Source organism: Bombina bombina, chromosome 5 (assembly GCF_027579735.1).
Source record: "Bombina bombina isolate aBomBom1 chromosome 5, aBomBom1.pri, whole genome shotgun sequence".
Lineage (NCBI taxonomy): Eukaryota > Metazoa > Chordata > Amphibia > Anura > Bombinatoridae > Bombina > Bombina bombina.
The window spans coordinates 514,039,570-514,057,553 of record NC_069503.1 but is presented as its reverse complement, the minus strand read 5'-3'; the positions used below and the strand labels follow the sequence as shown (position 1 = coordinate 514,057,553).

General features: G+C 40.1%; 1 protein-coding gene across 1 annotated transcript in view; it reads right to left on the bottom strand.

The window, feature by feature from the left end:
* The window catches only part of BBS9 (Bardet-Biedl syndrome 9), a 1,102,055-nt gene that overhangs the window by 373,247 nt on the left and 710,824 nt on the right, over window positions 1-17,984 (bottom strand). The window lies entirely within an intron of this gene.

Sequence of the window (17,984 nt, the reverse complement as noted above, 5' to 3'; positions counted from 1 at the left end):
TCCTTCGTACTAAATTGGGGTTTCTCCCTAAGGTGGTGTCGGATCGAAACATTAATCAGGAAATTGTTGTTCCTTCTTTTTGTCCTAATCCTTCTTCTCATAAGCAACGTCTTTTGCATAACTTGGATGTTGTGCAGGCTCTAAAGTTTTACTTACAAGCTACTAAAGATTTTCTGCAATCTTCTGCCCCGTTTGTTGTTTTCTCTTGAAAGTGTAAGGGCCAGAATGCCGCTTCTACTAATCTGTCTCTTTGGCTGAGAAGTATGATTCTTTTTGCTTATGAGACTGCTGGACTACAGCCTCCTGAGAGAATACGGCTCATTCCAATAGGGCTGTCTCTTCTTCTTGGGCTTTCAAAAATGAAGCTTCTGTGGAACAGATTTGCAAGGTGGCTACAAGGCGGTCCTCTCTGCATACTTTTTCCATATTCTACAAATTTGATAGTTTTGACTCGGCTGAGGCCTCTTTTGGGAGAAAGGTTCTTCAAACGGTGGTGCCTTCTGTTTAGGTCCTCCTGCCTTTTTTCTCCCTCCCTGTTCATTCAGTGTCCTCTAGCTTGGGTATTGGTTCCCACTAGTAATTGGAATGGCGTCGTGGACTCTCCATGTCATAGGAAAGAAAACAAAATTTATGCTTACCTGATAAATTTATTTATTTCCGGACATGGAGAGTCCACGACCCCGCCCTCTTTTTAGTTATTATTCAGCAGTTTTTTGAGTAAACCTCAGGCACTTTTTAACTCTTGTGTTTCCTCTTTTTCCAATTTCCTTTGTCTGAATGACTGGGGATTATGGGTAAGTGAAGTTACACTTAACAGCTTTGCTGGGGTGCTCTTTGCCTCCTCCTGCTGGCCAGGAGTTGAATATCCCACTAGTAATTGGAATGATGTCATGGACTCTCCATGTCCTAAAAGAAAGAAATTGATCAGGTAAGCATACATTTTGTTTTTGCTTATTTTGAGTATTTTAAAATTTGGTAAGTTGAATTGGGCATGCTTGTGTGTTATATTCTTTAAGCTCTCTAGGGTTGTTCCAGTCTTGTCGGTCCCTAACTCATCTTTATTTATTGTAACTCAGTATAGAAGAAAGAGAGATTTGTATTACAAATAATAATAACAATAATTATTATTTATTTTATTAGTAGTAGGTAGTAGTAGTATACAGATTTAAAAAATAAAATCAGACTAATGCATGATATTTAAGAGAATTTTATTTCATCATATAATTAGTAAACTTAACACAATGTAAGCCTACGACCTAATTGAAGTACTAGTATAGTAATTATATGTTGCTTGTTTTGATTATTTTAGTAATAATTTGATAAGGTGAATAGGGCATTATTAAAAGGACATTACACACTAAATAAATGCTACATAGATTGATGCATTGAAAAAAAAGATAAGTCTGAGAATAACATGTAGATGTATTTTTTTAAAGTTTCATTGTTTAAATATTGACAAAATAATTGTAAAGTTTTAGTGTCTATAAACAATGGGAGCTGCCATGTTGTAACTTAGGTTACCATCTCTGCTGTGGCCAATTAGAAACAGTTATAAATAGGTCACTAGAGTGTGCAGAAAATGACTGTGTAGAATATAACAGTTTTCTGCACTTCCATTTCTAACAGGAACTAAAAAGCTCACAATTTCAGAATGGAATTACTGGAAAAGGGGACAAAATAAATAATGAAAGTATATTGCAGAGTTTTTTAATACATATATTCAATTTATCATTTTATATTACTATTTCAAAGTGTTTAATGTCCCTTTCATGATACTGAAAGATAAATTACAGGTGCAGTTTAAATCAAGTTAATTTAAGTGGTTAAGAATTCTAGCTGGATCTTTGGAACATTATTACTTACGCACGTTTTTTAATTTCTCTTCCAAATTATTTATGCATGACCATCTATGATCTTGGCTGTTTTCAGAAATATTTTTGGTTTAGTCGAAAATTAGTTTTGAAGAACAATAAAGTTAAGCTCCTATGATTTGGTGCTGAAATGGCATAAACAAGGTTGTAACTCAAATTCTTTCTCTGCCACATACTCTAATGACACCATCCCTTACAGTTATGATGCCCAGTTGGCAGAGATGTATGTGCTTAGTAGCAACGATGTGTGTAAGCAGAATACAAATAAATTGGAACATCTGGCAAGATATACAAAAGGCCTCAAAGGAAAAAATGATTTGATCAAGACACGTGAATAAGCCAAAATTCATCATAGGAATTATCACTATGGGGTAAATATAAATTAAGGAAGAAATTATCTTGGTTTATGACTTGTGTGATTGGCATTTTTCATTGCTGAAATGACAGATTGGGTAGAATCCTATTTTAGACTGATTTTGCTGGAAAATAACATCTGAATGCAAAACTTTCCAGTTACCAAAAAATACAAGTCCACACTCACTCATAAATGTTTTAATACAGGATGAAATGGTCTTTGTAGGCAAACAATTTGCATTGTGCATATGAAATTAATTAAACACATTAAAATATTTTTAACATGAAAAAGTCCTGATGGGAAATATAACTTTGTGGCTTTTTTGAGAAGGCAGAATCTCTCAGGGGTATTCAGAGTACATAACCCCATTTCTGAAGGCTTTAGCTGACATACATCTAAGCTAAAATCTATTTAGAGTGAGAATGAAAAAAGCACACTTGCTCTACAAAACCCACAGAGAAATAGAAGAGGTTTAAAGACCAGTAAATACAATAGATTTGCATAATCAACTAATGCATGATATTTTTTTAGTTGGCATTAGATTTTTTAGTGGCATATAAACTATATATATATATATAACTCACCACTTTTGACCCCACCCTCACCACACCCACTAACCCACCTCCCTCTTTGCAAGTATGTTTAGCCAATGTGAAACATCTTATTGTGCAGTATTTTTTTAATATTGTTTATGTTTTATACCATAATTGAAATAATGCTACCTAAAGTAATAATAGCATAGCAGTTAGCAACATCAACTAAGATTCTGGGGAAGACAACAGCTAAGAGTGTTGACATTAATGTGAGGTCATAGTTTTATAATTATCATCTCTCGTCTTTCTCCACTGCCTCCTCTCTCCAATCTCTTTTTACCCCCTCCCTTCTCTCTCAGGCCATATTTTTTTTTATCACTCTCTCTCCTCTCTTCACTCTTTCATTTTTTTCTCCACTCTTTCTTAACACTATCTTTTTCTCCACTCTCGCTTTTCCTCTCCGATCTCTCTCTCCCCCTGTTTATTTTCCCAGAAGTAACAGTCTAAGCACTAATGGGGTCCCTTTAGCCCTATATATATGCTTTGTGTAGGGCACTGCACTCACTTTTCCATGGTAATAATGCCCGGGGTGCATTCAAAAAGTAACAATATTCAGAAAATAGGAGCGCACTCGCCGGGTCTTAGATAAAGTATTTAATAATACATTAGTGACGTTTCAGAGGACGGGGCTAACAACCCCGAAATGTCACTAATGTATTATTAAATACTTTATCTAAGACCCGGCGAGTGCGCTCCTATTTTCTGCATGTATATATATATATATATATATATATATGAGACAAAAAGCGGAAATATATAAAGGCGCTAGGCTGAGGGGTTATTGGCTAATGGAAGTCTCAACCTTCGAGAACTAATAGACACTCAGACAAAATGTTTGAGTGATACATCCGGAATTTCTACACCATCCTGAGAGGATCCATACTGAAAGAGGCCGAGGGAAAAGGTGTATTAACTTCCTGAAGTTTCACCCATACTCAAGAAAGCAGAAGGAAAAAGGAAAAAGGCAAGCCTGCTGTATGAAGTTTCTCCAATATCCCAAGGGGCCAAGTCAAATCCACTGAGAGGGATTCCCTGATGTGCTGATCACTTACCTCATACGATTGAGGTTCTTTCTTGTAAGTCTGCACTTCACACATACCTCAAGTCTGGAACTCTCTAACCATCCATATATATCACATAAGTGTTTAAGCATTTGGGACGTTTAGAGAACATTATTCTATATACCCTATGCTGATTTATTTGCTGTGTACTTTGTCATCTTCCACGCTATTTTTTCACACATATTGATTGTGTTATTTATATTTCTATACAACCAGCGCTACTTAGTCCCTTTTCACATGCTCTTGTTTTCTTCATATATATATATATATGCACATACACACACACATACACTTAGTTCCGGAAATAATTGGACACTGACACAAGTATTGTTACTTCGGCTGTTAAATAGTTACAGTTAAATAATGAATATGGGCTCAAAGTACAGTCTCTCAGGTTTAATTGGAGGGTATTCACATCCACATTTGAGGAAGGGTTTAGGAATTACAGCTCTTTAATACGTAGCCCCCTCTTTTTCAAGAAACCAAAAGTAATTGGACAATTGACTGAAAAGCTGTTTCATGGACAGGTGTGGGCTATTCCTTCGTTATTTCATCATCAATTAAGCAGGTAAAAGGTCTGGAGTTGATTCCAGGTGTGGCATTCGCATTTGAAAGCTGTTGCTGTGAACCCAAATTGACGCAATCTTTAAATGGATATAAAACGCAAATTATTTCTTTCATGTTTCAGATAGAGCATTCAGATAGTGATTCTAAACAACTATCTTTTTTTACTTCTATTATCAATATTTCTTTGTTCTCTTGGTATCTTTTGTTGAAAACCAGGGACGTATGCTTAGGAGCCAGCCCATTGCTGGAGCTCTATATGGAAGTAGTTTTGCAAGAAAGTTATTTCCTGCTATGCATTGCTCCAGATGCCAACCTAGGTATCTCTTCAACACAGAATATCATGGGAACGAAGCAAAGTTGATAATAGAAGTTAATAGGAAACCTTTTTAAAATGTTATCCCTCCGTCTGAATCACAAAATAATATTTTTGGGTTTGATATGCCGTTAATCTCTTGCCTTCCTTGCGGCACCACTTAAGTGTTAACCAATACTAATTTATATTGGCAGGCAAGCTCTGTTTAGGAATTCTTTTTTGTGACTACCAGGTGCGATCTACCATTCTCTACGCTCCCTAATAGAATCACTTTTTTTCTGCAAATTTTTATTATGAAAATAAATTAAAGGAACATTAAACACCTCAAGATAATAATATAAAATGTTTAATTACAAGTTGTAAAATAACTTTGCAATATACTTTCATTATTTATTTTGTTCTCTTTTCATGTAATTTAATTCTGAATATTGTGAGCTTTCCAATTCATGTTAAAGGGACAGTCTACACCAGAATTTGTATTGTTTAAAAAGATAGATAATCCCTTTATTACCCCATTCCCTAGTTTTGCACAACCAACACATTTATATTAATATACTTTTTACCTCTGTGATTACCTTGTATCTAAGCCTCTGCAAACCTTATTCCAGTTTTTTTGACAGGCATCCATTTTACCCAATCAGAGCTGGCTCACCTGAACTCCTCCTGCGTGAGCACAGTGTTATCTATATGACACACATGAACTAACACCCTCTAGTGGTAAAAAACTGTCAAAATGCCCTGAGAGAAGAGGCAGCCTTCAAGGGCTTAGACATTAGCATATGAACCTTCTAGGTTTAGCTTTCAACTAAGAATACCAAGAGAACAAAGCAAAATTGGTGATAAAAGTAAATTGGAAAATTGTTTAAAATTACATTCTCTATCTGAACCATGAAATTCTATTTTGGACTATATCCATTTAAGCATGGCCATGGAAACACAGCTATATTCCACACAGTCATTGGTTGCACACTCTAGTAAGCCATTTATAACCATTCCTAATTGGCCTCAGCAGAAAAAGTAACCTAAGTTACAATATGGCGGCACCCACTGCTTTATGGATTTTAACTTTACCCTTATTTTTTCAATATTTAAACAGCTGATAACATTTTTAAAAATACATGTAAAGATTATTCTCAGGCTAAGCTTTGCTCTGAATAGCTGCTCACCTAGCTAGGTCCCACACATTTAAAAAAAAGATTGTATGCCCATCTGAGTATATATAGATTAGGAACGAGGCCTCCATCACCAAAAAGATGTGACAGCAGATATCTCTACTGCTGTTATACAAATATGATTTTACTGAGATCTTCAGAAATATTAAAGGGATAGTCCAGTACAAAATATACTTTCATGATTCAGACAGGGCATGTCATTTTAAACAACTTTCCAGTTTACCCATTTTTTTTACCAACTTTACTTTGTTCTCTTGGTATTCTTAGTTGAAAGCTAAACCTAGGAGGTTCATATGCTAATTTCTTAGAACTTGAAGGTCGCCTCTTATCAGAAAGCATTTTGACAGTTTTTCACCAGTAGAGGGTGTTAGTTCATGTGTGTCGTATAGAAAACACTGTGCTCACGTACGTGGAGTTACCAAGGAGTCAAGCACTAATTGGATAAAATGCAAGTCTGTCAAAAGAACTGAAATAAGGGGGCAGTTTACAGAGGCTTAGATACAATGTAATTACAGAGGTAAACGTGTATTAATATAACTGTGTTGGTTATGCAAAACTAGGGAATGGGTAATAAAGGAATTATCTTTCTTTTAAAACAATAAAATTCTGGTGTAGACTGTCCCTTTAAAAGACCCACTGGTATTATAAAGCTATAAAATAAAAAATGGAAGCGTGCCAAGGCAAACCTAAGGAACCTGAAGTAAAAAGGATATATGTGAGAGAGAAAAAAACATAATTTATGCTTACCTGATAAATTTATTTCTCTTGTAGTGTGTTCAGTCCACGGGTCATCCATTACTTATGGGATATATTCTCCTTCCCAACAGGAAGTTGCAAGAGGATCACCCAAGCAGAGCTGCTATATAGCTCCTCCCCTCACATGTCATACCCAGTCATTCGACCGAAACAAGACGAGAAAGGAGAAACTATAGGGTGCAGTGGTGACTGGAGTTATAATTTAAAATTTAGAACCTGCCTCAAATAGACAGGGCGGGCCGTGGACTGAACACACTACAAGAGAAATAAATTTATCAGGTAAGCATAAATTATGTTTTCTCTTGTTAAGTGTGTTCAGTCCACGGGTCATCCATTACTTATGGGATACCAATACCAAAGCTAAAGTACACGGATGATGGGAGGGACAAGGCAGGTACATTAAACAGAAGGAACCACTGCCTGTAGAACCTTTCTCCCAAAAACAGCCTCCCAAAAACAGCCTCCGAAGAAGCAAAAGTGTCAAATTTGGAAAATTTGGAAAAAGTATGAAGTGAAGACCAAGTTGCAACCTTGCAAATCTGTTCAACAGAGGCCTCATTCTTAAAGACCCAGGTGGAAGCCACAGCTCTAGTGGAATGAGCTGTAATTCTTTCAGGAGGCTGCTGTCCAGCAGTCTCATAGGCTAAGCGAATTATGCTACAAAGCCAAAAAGAGAGAGAGGTAGCCGAAGCCTTTTGACCTCTCCTCTGTCCAGAGTAAACGACAAACAGAGAAGAAGTTTGTCGAAAATCTTTAGTTGCCTGTAAGTAGAACTTCAGGGCATGGACCACGTCTAGATTATGCAAAAGACGTTCCTTCTTTGAAGAAGGATTAGGACATAAGGATGGAACAACAATCTCTTGATTGATTTTCTTGTTAGAAACAACCTTAGGTAAAAACCCAGGTTTAGTACGCAGGACTACCTTGTCTGAATGAAAGACCAGATAAGGAGAATCACAATGTAAGGCAGATAACTCAGAGACTCTTCGAGCCGAGGAAATAGCCATCAAAAACAGAACTTTCCAAGATAAAAGCTTAATATCAATGGAATGAAGGGGTTCAAACGGAACACCCTGAAGAACTTTAAGAACCAAGTTTAAGCTCCACGGAGCTTAAACACAGGCTTAATCCTAGCCAAAGCCTGACAAAAAGCCTGGACGTCTGGATTCTCTGCCAGACGCTTGTGTAAAAGAATAGACAGAGCAGAAATCTGTCCCTTTAGTGAACTAGCGGATAAGCCCTTTTCTAAACCCTCTTGTAGAAAAGACAATATCCTAGGAATCCTAACCTTACTCCATGAGTAACTCTTGGATTCACACCAATATAAATATTTACGCCATATCTTGTGGTAAATTTTTCTGGTAACAGGTTTCCGAGCCTGTATTAATGTATCAATAACCGAATCCGAAAACCCACGCTTTGATAGAATCAAGCGTTCAATTTCCAAGCAGTCAGCCTCAGAGAAATTAGGTTTGGATGGTTGAAAGGACCCTGAATTAGAAGGTCCTGCCTCAGGGGTAGAGACCATGGTGGACAGGACGACATGTCCACTAGGTCTGCATACCAGGTCCTGCGTGGCCACGCAGGCGCTATCAGAATCACCGATGCTCTCTCCTGTTTGATCCTGGCAATCAGTCGAGGTAACAACGGAAAAGGTGGAAACACATAAGCTATGTTGAAAACCCAAGGGGCTGCTAGTGCATCTACCAGCACCGCTCCCGGGTCCCTGGACCTGGATCCGTAACAAGGAAGCTTGGCGTTCTGGCGAGATGCCATGAGATCCAGATCCGGTTTGCCCCAACGATGAATCAGTTGAGCAAATACCTCCGGGTGAAGTTCCCACTCCCCCGGATGAAAAGTCTGGCGACTTAGAAAATCCGCCTCCCAGTTCTCCACGCCTGGGATGTAGATCGCTGACAGGTGGCAAGAGTGAGACTCTGCCCAGCGAATTATCTTCGAGACTTCCAACATCGCTAGGGAACTCCTGGTTCCCCCTTGATGATTGATGTAAGCCACAGTCGTGATGTTGTCCGACTGAAATCTGATGAACCTCAGTGTTGCTAACTGAGGCCAAGCTAGAAGAGCATTGAATATTGCTCTTAATTCTAGAATGTTTATTGGGAGGAGTTTCTCCTCCTGAGTCCATGATCCCTGAGCCTTCAGGGAGTTCCAGACTGCTCCCCAGCCTAGTAGGCTGGCATCTGTTGTTACAATCGTCCAATCTGGTCTGCGAAAAGTCATTCCTTTGGACAGATGAACCCGTGACAACCACCAGAGAAGAGAATATCTGGTCTCCTGGTCCAGATTTAGCAAAGGGGACAGATCTGAGTAATCCCCATTCCATTGACTTAGCATGCATAGTTGCAGCGGTCTGAGATGTAGGCGCGCAAATGGCACTATGTCCATTGCCGCGACCATTAAGCCGATTACTTCCATGCACTGAGCTACTGATGGGCTTGGAATGGAGTGAAGGACACGGCAAGCATTGAGAATCTTTGATAACCTGGACTCCGTCAGGTAAATCTTCATCTCTACAGAATCTATAAGAGTCCCTAGAAAGGGGACCCTTGTGAGTGGTAACATAGAACTCTTTTCCACGTTCACTTTCCACCCATGAGACCTCAGAAATGCTAGAACTATCTCTGTATGAGACTTTGCATTTTGAAAACTTGACGTTTGTATCAGAATGTCGTCTAGGTACGGAACCACCGCTATGCCTCGTGGTCTTAGTACCGCCAGAAGAGAGCCCAGAACCTTTGTAAAAATTCTCGGGGCTGTAGCTAACCCGAAGGGAAGCGCTACAAACTGGTAATGCCTGTCTAGAAAGGCAAACCTTAGGTACCGATAATGATCTTTGTGAATCGGTATGTGAAGGTAGGCATCCTTTAAATCCACTGTGGTCATATATTGACCCTCTTGGATCATGGGTAGGATGGTCCGAATGGTTTCCATCTTGAACGATGGAAGCCTTAGGAATTTGTTTAAGATTTTTAAATCTAAGATTGGTCTGAAGGTTCCCTCTTTCTTGGGAACCACAAACAGATTTGAATAAAACCCTTGCCCCTGTTCCGTCCGCGGAACTGGGTGGATCACTCCCATTACTAAGAGGTCTTGTACACATTGTAGAAATGCCTCTTTCTTCACTAGGTTTGTTGATAACCTTGACAGATGAAACCTCCCTTGTGGAGGAGAAGTTTTGAAATCCAGAAGGTATCCCTGAGATATAATCTCCAACGTCCAGGGATCCTGAACATCTCTTGCCCAAGCCTGGGCGAAGAGAGAAAGTCTGCCCCCCACTAGATCCGTCTCCAGAAAGGGGGCCCTGTCTTCATGCTGTCTTAGGGGCGGAAGTAGGCTTTCTGGCCTGCTTGCCCTTGTTCCATGACTGGTTGCCTTTCCAACCCTGTCTGTAACGAGCAGTAGTTCCTTTCTGTTTTGGAGCGGAGGAAGTTGATGCTGCTCCTGCCTTGAAATTACGAAAGGCACGAAAATTAGACTGTTTGGCCTTTGATTTGGCCCTGTCCTGAGGAAGGGTGTGGCCCTTACCTCCAGTAATGTCAGCAATAATTTCCTTCAAGCCGGGCCCGAATAAGGTCTGCCATTTGAAAGGAATGTTTAGTAGTTTAGACTTAGAAGTTACATCTGCTGACCAGGATTAAAGCCATAGCGCTCTGCGCGCCTGTATGGCGAATCCGGAATTCTTAGCCGTAAGTTTGGTTAAATGCACTACGGCATCCGAAACAAACGCATTAGCCAGCTTAAGGGTTCTAATCTTGCTCAAAGACTCATCCAATGGTGCTGTGCGAATCGCCTCTTCCAGAGACTCAAACCAGAATGCCGCTGCAGCAGTGACAGGCGCAATGCATGCAATATAAAACCTTGTTGGACAAACATTTTCTTAAGATAACCCTCTAATTTTTTATCCATTGGATCTGAGAAAGCACAGCTATCCTCCACCGGGATAGTGGTACGCTTGGATAAAGTAGAAACTGCTCCCTCCACCTTAGGGACCGTCTGCCATAAGTCTCGTGTGGTGGCGTCTATAGGGAACATTTTTCTAAATATCGGAGGAGGGGAAAAAGGCACACCGGGTCTATCCCACTCCTTACTAATAATCTCTGTAAGCCTCTTTGGTATAGGAAAAACGTCAGTACACACCGGTACCGCGTAGTATTTATCCAGCCTACATAATTTCTCTGGGATTGCCACCGTGTCACAATCATTCAGAGCCGCTAACACCTCCCCTAGCAACACGCGGAGGTTCTCAAGCTTAAATTTAAAATTTGAAATTTCTGAATCCGGTCTCCCCGAATCAGAACCGTCACCCACAGAATGAAGCTCTCCGTCCTCATGTTCTGCAAATTGTGACGCAGTATCAGACATGGCTCTCGTGTCATCGGTGCGCTCTGTCCTTAACCCAGAACTGTCGCACTTGCCCCTTAACTCGGGCATATTGTATAATACTTCCTTCTTAACATTAGCCATATCATGTAAAGTGATTTGTAAGGGCCTTGATGTACTTGGCGCCTCAATCTCACGCACCTCCCGAGCGGGAGACGAAGGTACTGACACGTGAGGAGAGTTAGACGGCATAACTGCCCCCTCGTTGTCTGGTGATAATTTCTTTATCGGTACAGATTGACTTTTATTCAAAGTAATATCAATACAATTGGTACACATATTTCTATTGGGCTCCACATTGGCTTTTAAACATAATGAACATGCAGATTCCTCTGTATCAGACATGTTTAAACAGACTAGCAATGAAGCTAGCAAGCTTGGAATTACTTTCAATAAGTTCACAAGCAATATAAAAAACGCTGCAGCGCTTTTAAAAAACACAGTTGAATAACAAAGAACTAATTCAGTTATAGTCAACAATTCTTTAAATGTATTAATGAGCAGAGGATTGCACCCATTAGCAAAAGGATGATTAACCCCTCAGTACCCAAAAAAAAACGGATATCAAATTAATATTAAATTAATATTAAACGTTTTTATCACAGTCTAACACACTGTCACAGGTCTGCTGTGACTGATTACCTCCCTAACAAACGAATTTTGAAGACCCCTGAGCTCTCTAGAGACGTCCTGGATCAAGGAGGAAGAAGCAGGAAGACAGTGCTAGAATTTTAACTGCGCAACAAGGCGCTAAAAAAGGCCCCTCCCGCTCATTTACAACAGTGGGAGACCTGATATAACGGTTTCTATGCAGAAATATACGTTAGCCATGTGGAAAATAAGAAAAAATTCATGCCCAAAAGGATTTATCACCAAGTACCTCACAAAAACGAATAACATGCCAGTAAACGTTTTTCAAACTTCTTTTAATGTCATGCAAAGTTATCACTAAGCCTGCTACCAGTCGCTTCCACTGCAGATAAGGCTTAAGCATTATTTCAGTATTAACAGTATTTTCTCAGTCAAATTCTAGTCCCTAGAAAATAACTCTACTGTGCATACATTCATCAGCCTGATACCAGTCACTACTACTGCATTTAAGGCTGTACTTACATCATACGGGTAACAGCAGTGTTTTCTTAGTCAATTCCATTCCCAGAAAATATTGTACTGCACATACCTCATTTGCGGGGGACCCCGCATGCTATTCCCATGTTCTTAAGTTACCCCACTCCTCAGAATGTCGAGAACAGCCAGTGGATCTTAGTTACGCCTGCTAAGATCATAGAAAAATGCAGGCAGTTTCTTCTTCCAAATACTGCCTGAGATAGAAAAAAAGCACACTCCGGTGCCATTTAAAATAACAAACTTTTGATTGAAGAATAATTAAGTAAAAACTCCAACTCCTCCCTCGACCTCCTTCTTTGTTGAGGGTTGCAAGAGAATGACTGGGTATGACATGTGAGGGGAGGAGCTATATAGCAGCTCTGCTTGGGTGATCCTCTTGCAACTTCCTGTTGGGAAGGAGAATATATCCCATAAGTAATGGATGACCCGTGGACTGAACACACTTAACAAGAGAAAACAAAAACACAAAGTAGCAGCAATACCACAAGAAAAGGAGATAAATAACAATATATAGTTGATAAAGCTGCTAGTATTCTAAGAAAGAAACAACTAAAAAACCTTAAATAGAGTAAATAGCAATGGAAACTATAGACAGCGCTCAAACAATATTGTTAAAAAACAGAATACATTTATTAAATCATATGATATATCAAAACAATGTTATTTGCATAAAATTGAAAATCCACAAATGTAGTTTGTCCACTACCTTACGTTTGGCTAGACTATATAACAAAAGAAAACCCATTTCAAGGTTCCACCTCTTCATCAGCTCAGTGGACCTGGCTTTCCCGCAATAAGCACCACATGATGCGTTCAGGGTTGACTCTGGGAAACTAGCACAAATGTGTTCAGATTTTTAGCCCAAAAAACTAAGTGAAAATGACATTCATTCTTTGGAATATTGATAAAAAAAAACCTAAATCCTGTTCACCAAGAACAGGAGACATTACAAAAAGATCTAACAGACTAGATCTTGAAGAAGTTATTCATATGCTTTTCTTTTACTCAATTTTGAGCCGGTACCAAAATTATCCATACTTTTTAATTTTACTGGATTCAGAGGTACCAAACTTATCCAAAATATTTTATTTTACTGGATTCTGAGGTATCAAAGGTATCCATAAGCTTTTATTTCTCCAACATTGGTGTGTCCGGTCCACGGCGTCATCCTTACTTGTGGGATATTCTCTTCCCCAACAGGAAATGGCAAAGAGTCCCAGCAAAGCTGGCCATATAGTCCTTCCTAGGCTCCGCCCACCCCAGTCATTCTCTTTGCCGTTGCACAGGCAACATCTCCACGGAGATGGTTAAGAGTTTTTTGGTGTTTAAATGTAGTTTTTATTCTTCTATCAAGTGTTTGTTATTTTAAAATAGTGCTGGTATGTACTATTTACTCTGAAACAGAAAAAGATGAAGATTTCTGTTTGTGAGAGGAAGATGATTTTAGCAGACAGTAACTAAAATCGATTGCTGTTTCCACATAGGACTGTTGAGATGAAGTAACTTCTGTTGGGGGAAACAGTTAGCAGACTTTTCTGCTTAAGGTATGACTAGCCATATTTCTAACAAGACCATGTAATGCTGGAAGGCTGTCATTTCCCCTCATGGGGACCGGTAAGCCATTTTCTTAGTCAAACAAACAGAATAAAGGGCTTATTATGGGCTAAAAAACTGGTAGACATTCTTATGGGCTAAATCGATTGCTTTATTTGGGCATTTTTTTTTATTTATTTTTTTTAAATATTTTTTATTGAGGCATAAAAAAAAAATACAATTGAAAGCATCATTTGCTTCAGGAACAGAGTAATAACCATAATCAAGGAAAATAAAGAATACACAATACTATGACCGCTATGTACTGTATACATAAGTGGGTACTTCATAATCATGTCAGTCAAGCGGCAAGTCGCAAAGATTAGACTATAAGCAAATATAGCAAATGTTAGATAACTGAACCCCATTTTTTTTTTTAACTGTATAGAGAAGTTACCCACATACTTGCATAAAGTGTAACACATATTACCCCTTTTAAACTCTAGCAGCCTCTCATGGACTGCTGAAACTATAGAGAGGAAGATATCTGGGGGCATGTAGGGGAAAAATATAAAAGGGCCACTTTTGGACCCATAAGACAGTAATTGAACAAGTTAGGTAAAAACTAAATTGAGAAGGAAACCCTCATTTCTAGTAATTGAGATAGTGCATTTGGGGGAGTAAGTAAAGCAAAACATCAGCGCATATAAACATCATGGGATTTCACAAGATAGGGCATGGTTACATTTTGGAAATTTACATATGTGGATACTCAATCAACCATGTGGGTATAACAGGCATCCATCAACTTAATAAAGAGTTAGTAAGACTGGCCATAAGCGATAGGAACAAGAATCACATAATAGTTTAACATACTGAACAGAGCAGACAGAGCCCTGACTAGAGAGGCTTAGGTAACGTTTAGGAGTAGAATAATCGAAAAGTTCTATAGCCACTAATTATATTGTCATACATATAGAAAGGAAAACGGCTGACTAGCTTACATTCAGCTCAAGGACAACAAATGTTCATCACATCAAAACTTTAGGTTTGCAATGTCAGTCCCAAAGTATGATTTAGTCCTTTAAACCTTTTTAGCCCACTCCATGCCGATTTTCTTGGGGAACTTTCACTTGGCCAGGGAAGCCCGAATGCAAAAGTCGCCACTCCCGTGTGGCTCGTTGTTGTGGTCGTCCCCCTCTCTTCGGACCAAAATTGCTCAACGGCACATGACAAGACACAACCTCCGTACCACTCAAATCAGGCATGGCCCATAACCTCCCGCCGTAGGGTCTCAGGAGAGGGATGTAGCATATCAGAAGATGCAGCGGGCCAATACCGCCAGGGTCCCAGCACGACAGCAGAGAGAGCTGCGGTTGCTCAAACCACCACGCGCGGGTGTTGCCAGGGTAAGACAAATATGTTGCTGTTGTCCCCCAATAAGTGCCCTGTCTACCCGTTTCAGCAGGGTATGGGTAAGGAACTGTCCCCGACTCTGGCCCTATGGTTCCGGCAGGTAACAAGCTGTGACAAGTTGGTAATGAGGCCAGATGCCCCTCGCGCCCCGCCACTCTGTGTTGGAGCTCAGGGGTGAGTGTGAAGATAGGCCTTTTGGTGTTCTTTTGTGCCTCCTTAGCCCCTGGGGAACTTAGTAATACATAGCTACCATTCGGCTCACTACCCTCCTCTGTACGTCTTAGGTCGATCAAGATCATCACAGCTTCCGAGTTAGGTAAAGGCTTGTCCTCGCTGCTGCCGTTGTGAGGTATAATCTTCTGCCTACTTCCAGCAACGGCCTTCGTGGGAGCAGTAGGAGGGTTGGGAGTCTGCATCTGCATTTCCACTTTCATAAAGTCGCGGGAGTCAGAATAGAGGGTCTGATCAGTGGCACTACTCATTTGGATCTCCCGTTTCTCTAATGCCTCTCCGGTGCTTACTGGGTAAGCATTTGTGTCTGGAAACCCAGAAGGCTGGTACATCAGGGGTTGCAGTGTGTTGCTCAGCTCTTTTTGGATTCTGCTGCCAGATAGCCCCTTTTTATTAGATTTACTTGCCGGTGTAGCAATAGATCGCGTGAGAGTCTGCAGTTTCTCAACTTCAGTGTCCCAAACTTTAGAGATTTTCTCAAAGTGCGAGAGTAGGAGGGCCTCAACCCCCAGCAGGGTAATTTCAGTTGCGGTCTGCATGGCGGGAAGGAGCAAGTTATTATAGAGGATGATTAGTAGTATCCAAAGCTTAGTTTGTGACTGCGCACTTAGGGCACAGCTAGTTGTGGGGACAGGCTGAGGCTTCAATAGCAGGGAAAGGCCTCAAAGTTAAAAGTCCGGTTCTGAGGGCAGTGAAGCCCGGTCTCTCTCCAAAACCCTGTTTCTGGAAAGCAGACCTCTTCAGACAAGCCTCTTCACTATTTAGAGCAGGGTACTAATAAAAATACTGCTTTAAATCAGAGATAGATAGAAGAAGCTTGAGGAGCTGAAGTTCAGTGCGACCTGCAAGATGGCCGCCGCCCGGGTGTCCCCTTATTTGGGCATTTTATTCATATTTATGCTGACAATTTGCATTTATAAACTTTGGGAACGTTTATTAAATGGCAGGCACTGTGTTAGACACCTTTTCCAGTCAGGGGGCCTTCCTAGTTATAGACTGAGCCTCATTTTCGCGCCATTACTGCGCAGTTGTTTTTTGAGAGCAGGGCATGCAGATGCATGTGTGAGGATCTAAAAATTGCTGGAAAAGCTTCTAGAAGGCGTCAATTGGTATCGTATTCCCCTCTGGGCTTGGTTGGGTCTCAGCAAAGACTATAGCTGGGACTGTATAGGGGTTAAATTTATAAACGGCTCCGGTTCCGTTATTTTAAGGGTTAAAGCTCTGAAATTTGGTGTGCAATACTATTAATGCTTTAAGACACTGTGGTGAAATTTTGGTAATTTTTGAACAATTCCTTCATACTTTTTCACATATTCAGTAATAAAGTGTTTTCTGTTTAAAATTTAAAGAGACAGTAACGGTTTTGTTTTAAAACGTTTTTTGTGCTTTGTTGACAAGTTTAAGCCTGTTTAACATGTCTGTACCTTCAGATAAGCTATGTTCTATATGTATGAAAGCCAATGTGTCTCCCCATTTAAATTTATGTGATAATTGTGCCATAGCGTCCAAACAAAGTAAGGACAGTACTGCCACAGATAATGAAATTGCCCAAGATAATTCCTCAGATGAGGGGAGTAAACATGATACTACATCATCTCCTACTGTGTCTACACCAGTTTTGCCCATGCAGGAGGCCCCTAGTACATCTAGTGCGCCAATGCTTATTACCATGCAACAATTAACGGCTGTAATGGATAACTCCATAGCAAATATTTTATCCAAAATGCCTATTTATCAGAGAAAGCGCGATTGCTCTGTTTTAAACACTGAAGAGCAGGAGGGCGCTGATGATAATTGTTCTGTCATACCCTCACACCAATCTGAAGGGGCCATGAGGGAGGTTTTGTCAGATGGAGAAATCTCAGATTCAGGAAAGATTTCTCAACAAGCTGAACCTGATGTTGTGACATTTAAATTTAAATTAGAACATCTCCGCGCACTGCTTAAGGAGGTGTTATCTACTCTGGATGATTGTGACAACTTGGTCATTCCAGAGAAATTATGCAAGATGGACAAGTTCCTAGAGGTTCCGGTGCACCCCAACGTTTTTCCTATACCCAAGCGGGTGGCGGACATAGTAAATAAGGAGTGGGAAAAGCCCAGCATACCTTTTGTTTCCCCCCCTATATTTGAGAAATTATTTCCTATGGTCGACCCCAGAAAGGACTTATGGCAGACAGTCCCTAAGGTCGAGGGGGCCGTTTCTACTCTAAACAAACGCACTACTATTCCTATCGAAGATAGTTGTGCTTTCAAAGATCCTATGGATAAAAAATTGGAGGGTTTGCTTAAAAAGATTTTTGTACAGCAAGGTTACCTTCTACAACCAATTTCATGCATTGTTCCTGTCACTACAGCAGCGTGTTTCTGGTTCGAGGAACTAGAAAAGTCGCTCAGTAGAGAGACTCCATATGAGGAGGTTATGGACAGAGTTCACGCACTTAAATTGGCTAACTCTTTTATTTTAGATGCCGCTTTGCAATTAGCTAGATTAGCGGCGAAAAATTCAGGGTTTGCTATCGTGGCGCGCAGAGCGCTTTGGCTAAAGTCTTGGTCAGCGGATGTGTCATCCAAGACAAAATTGCTT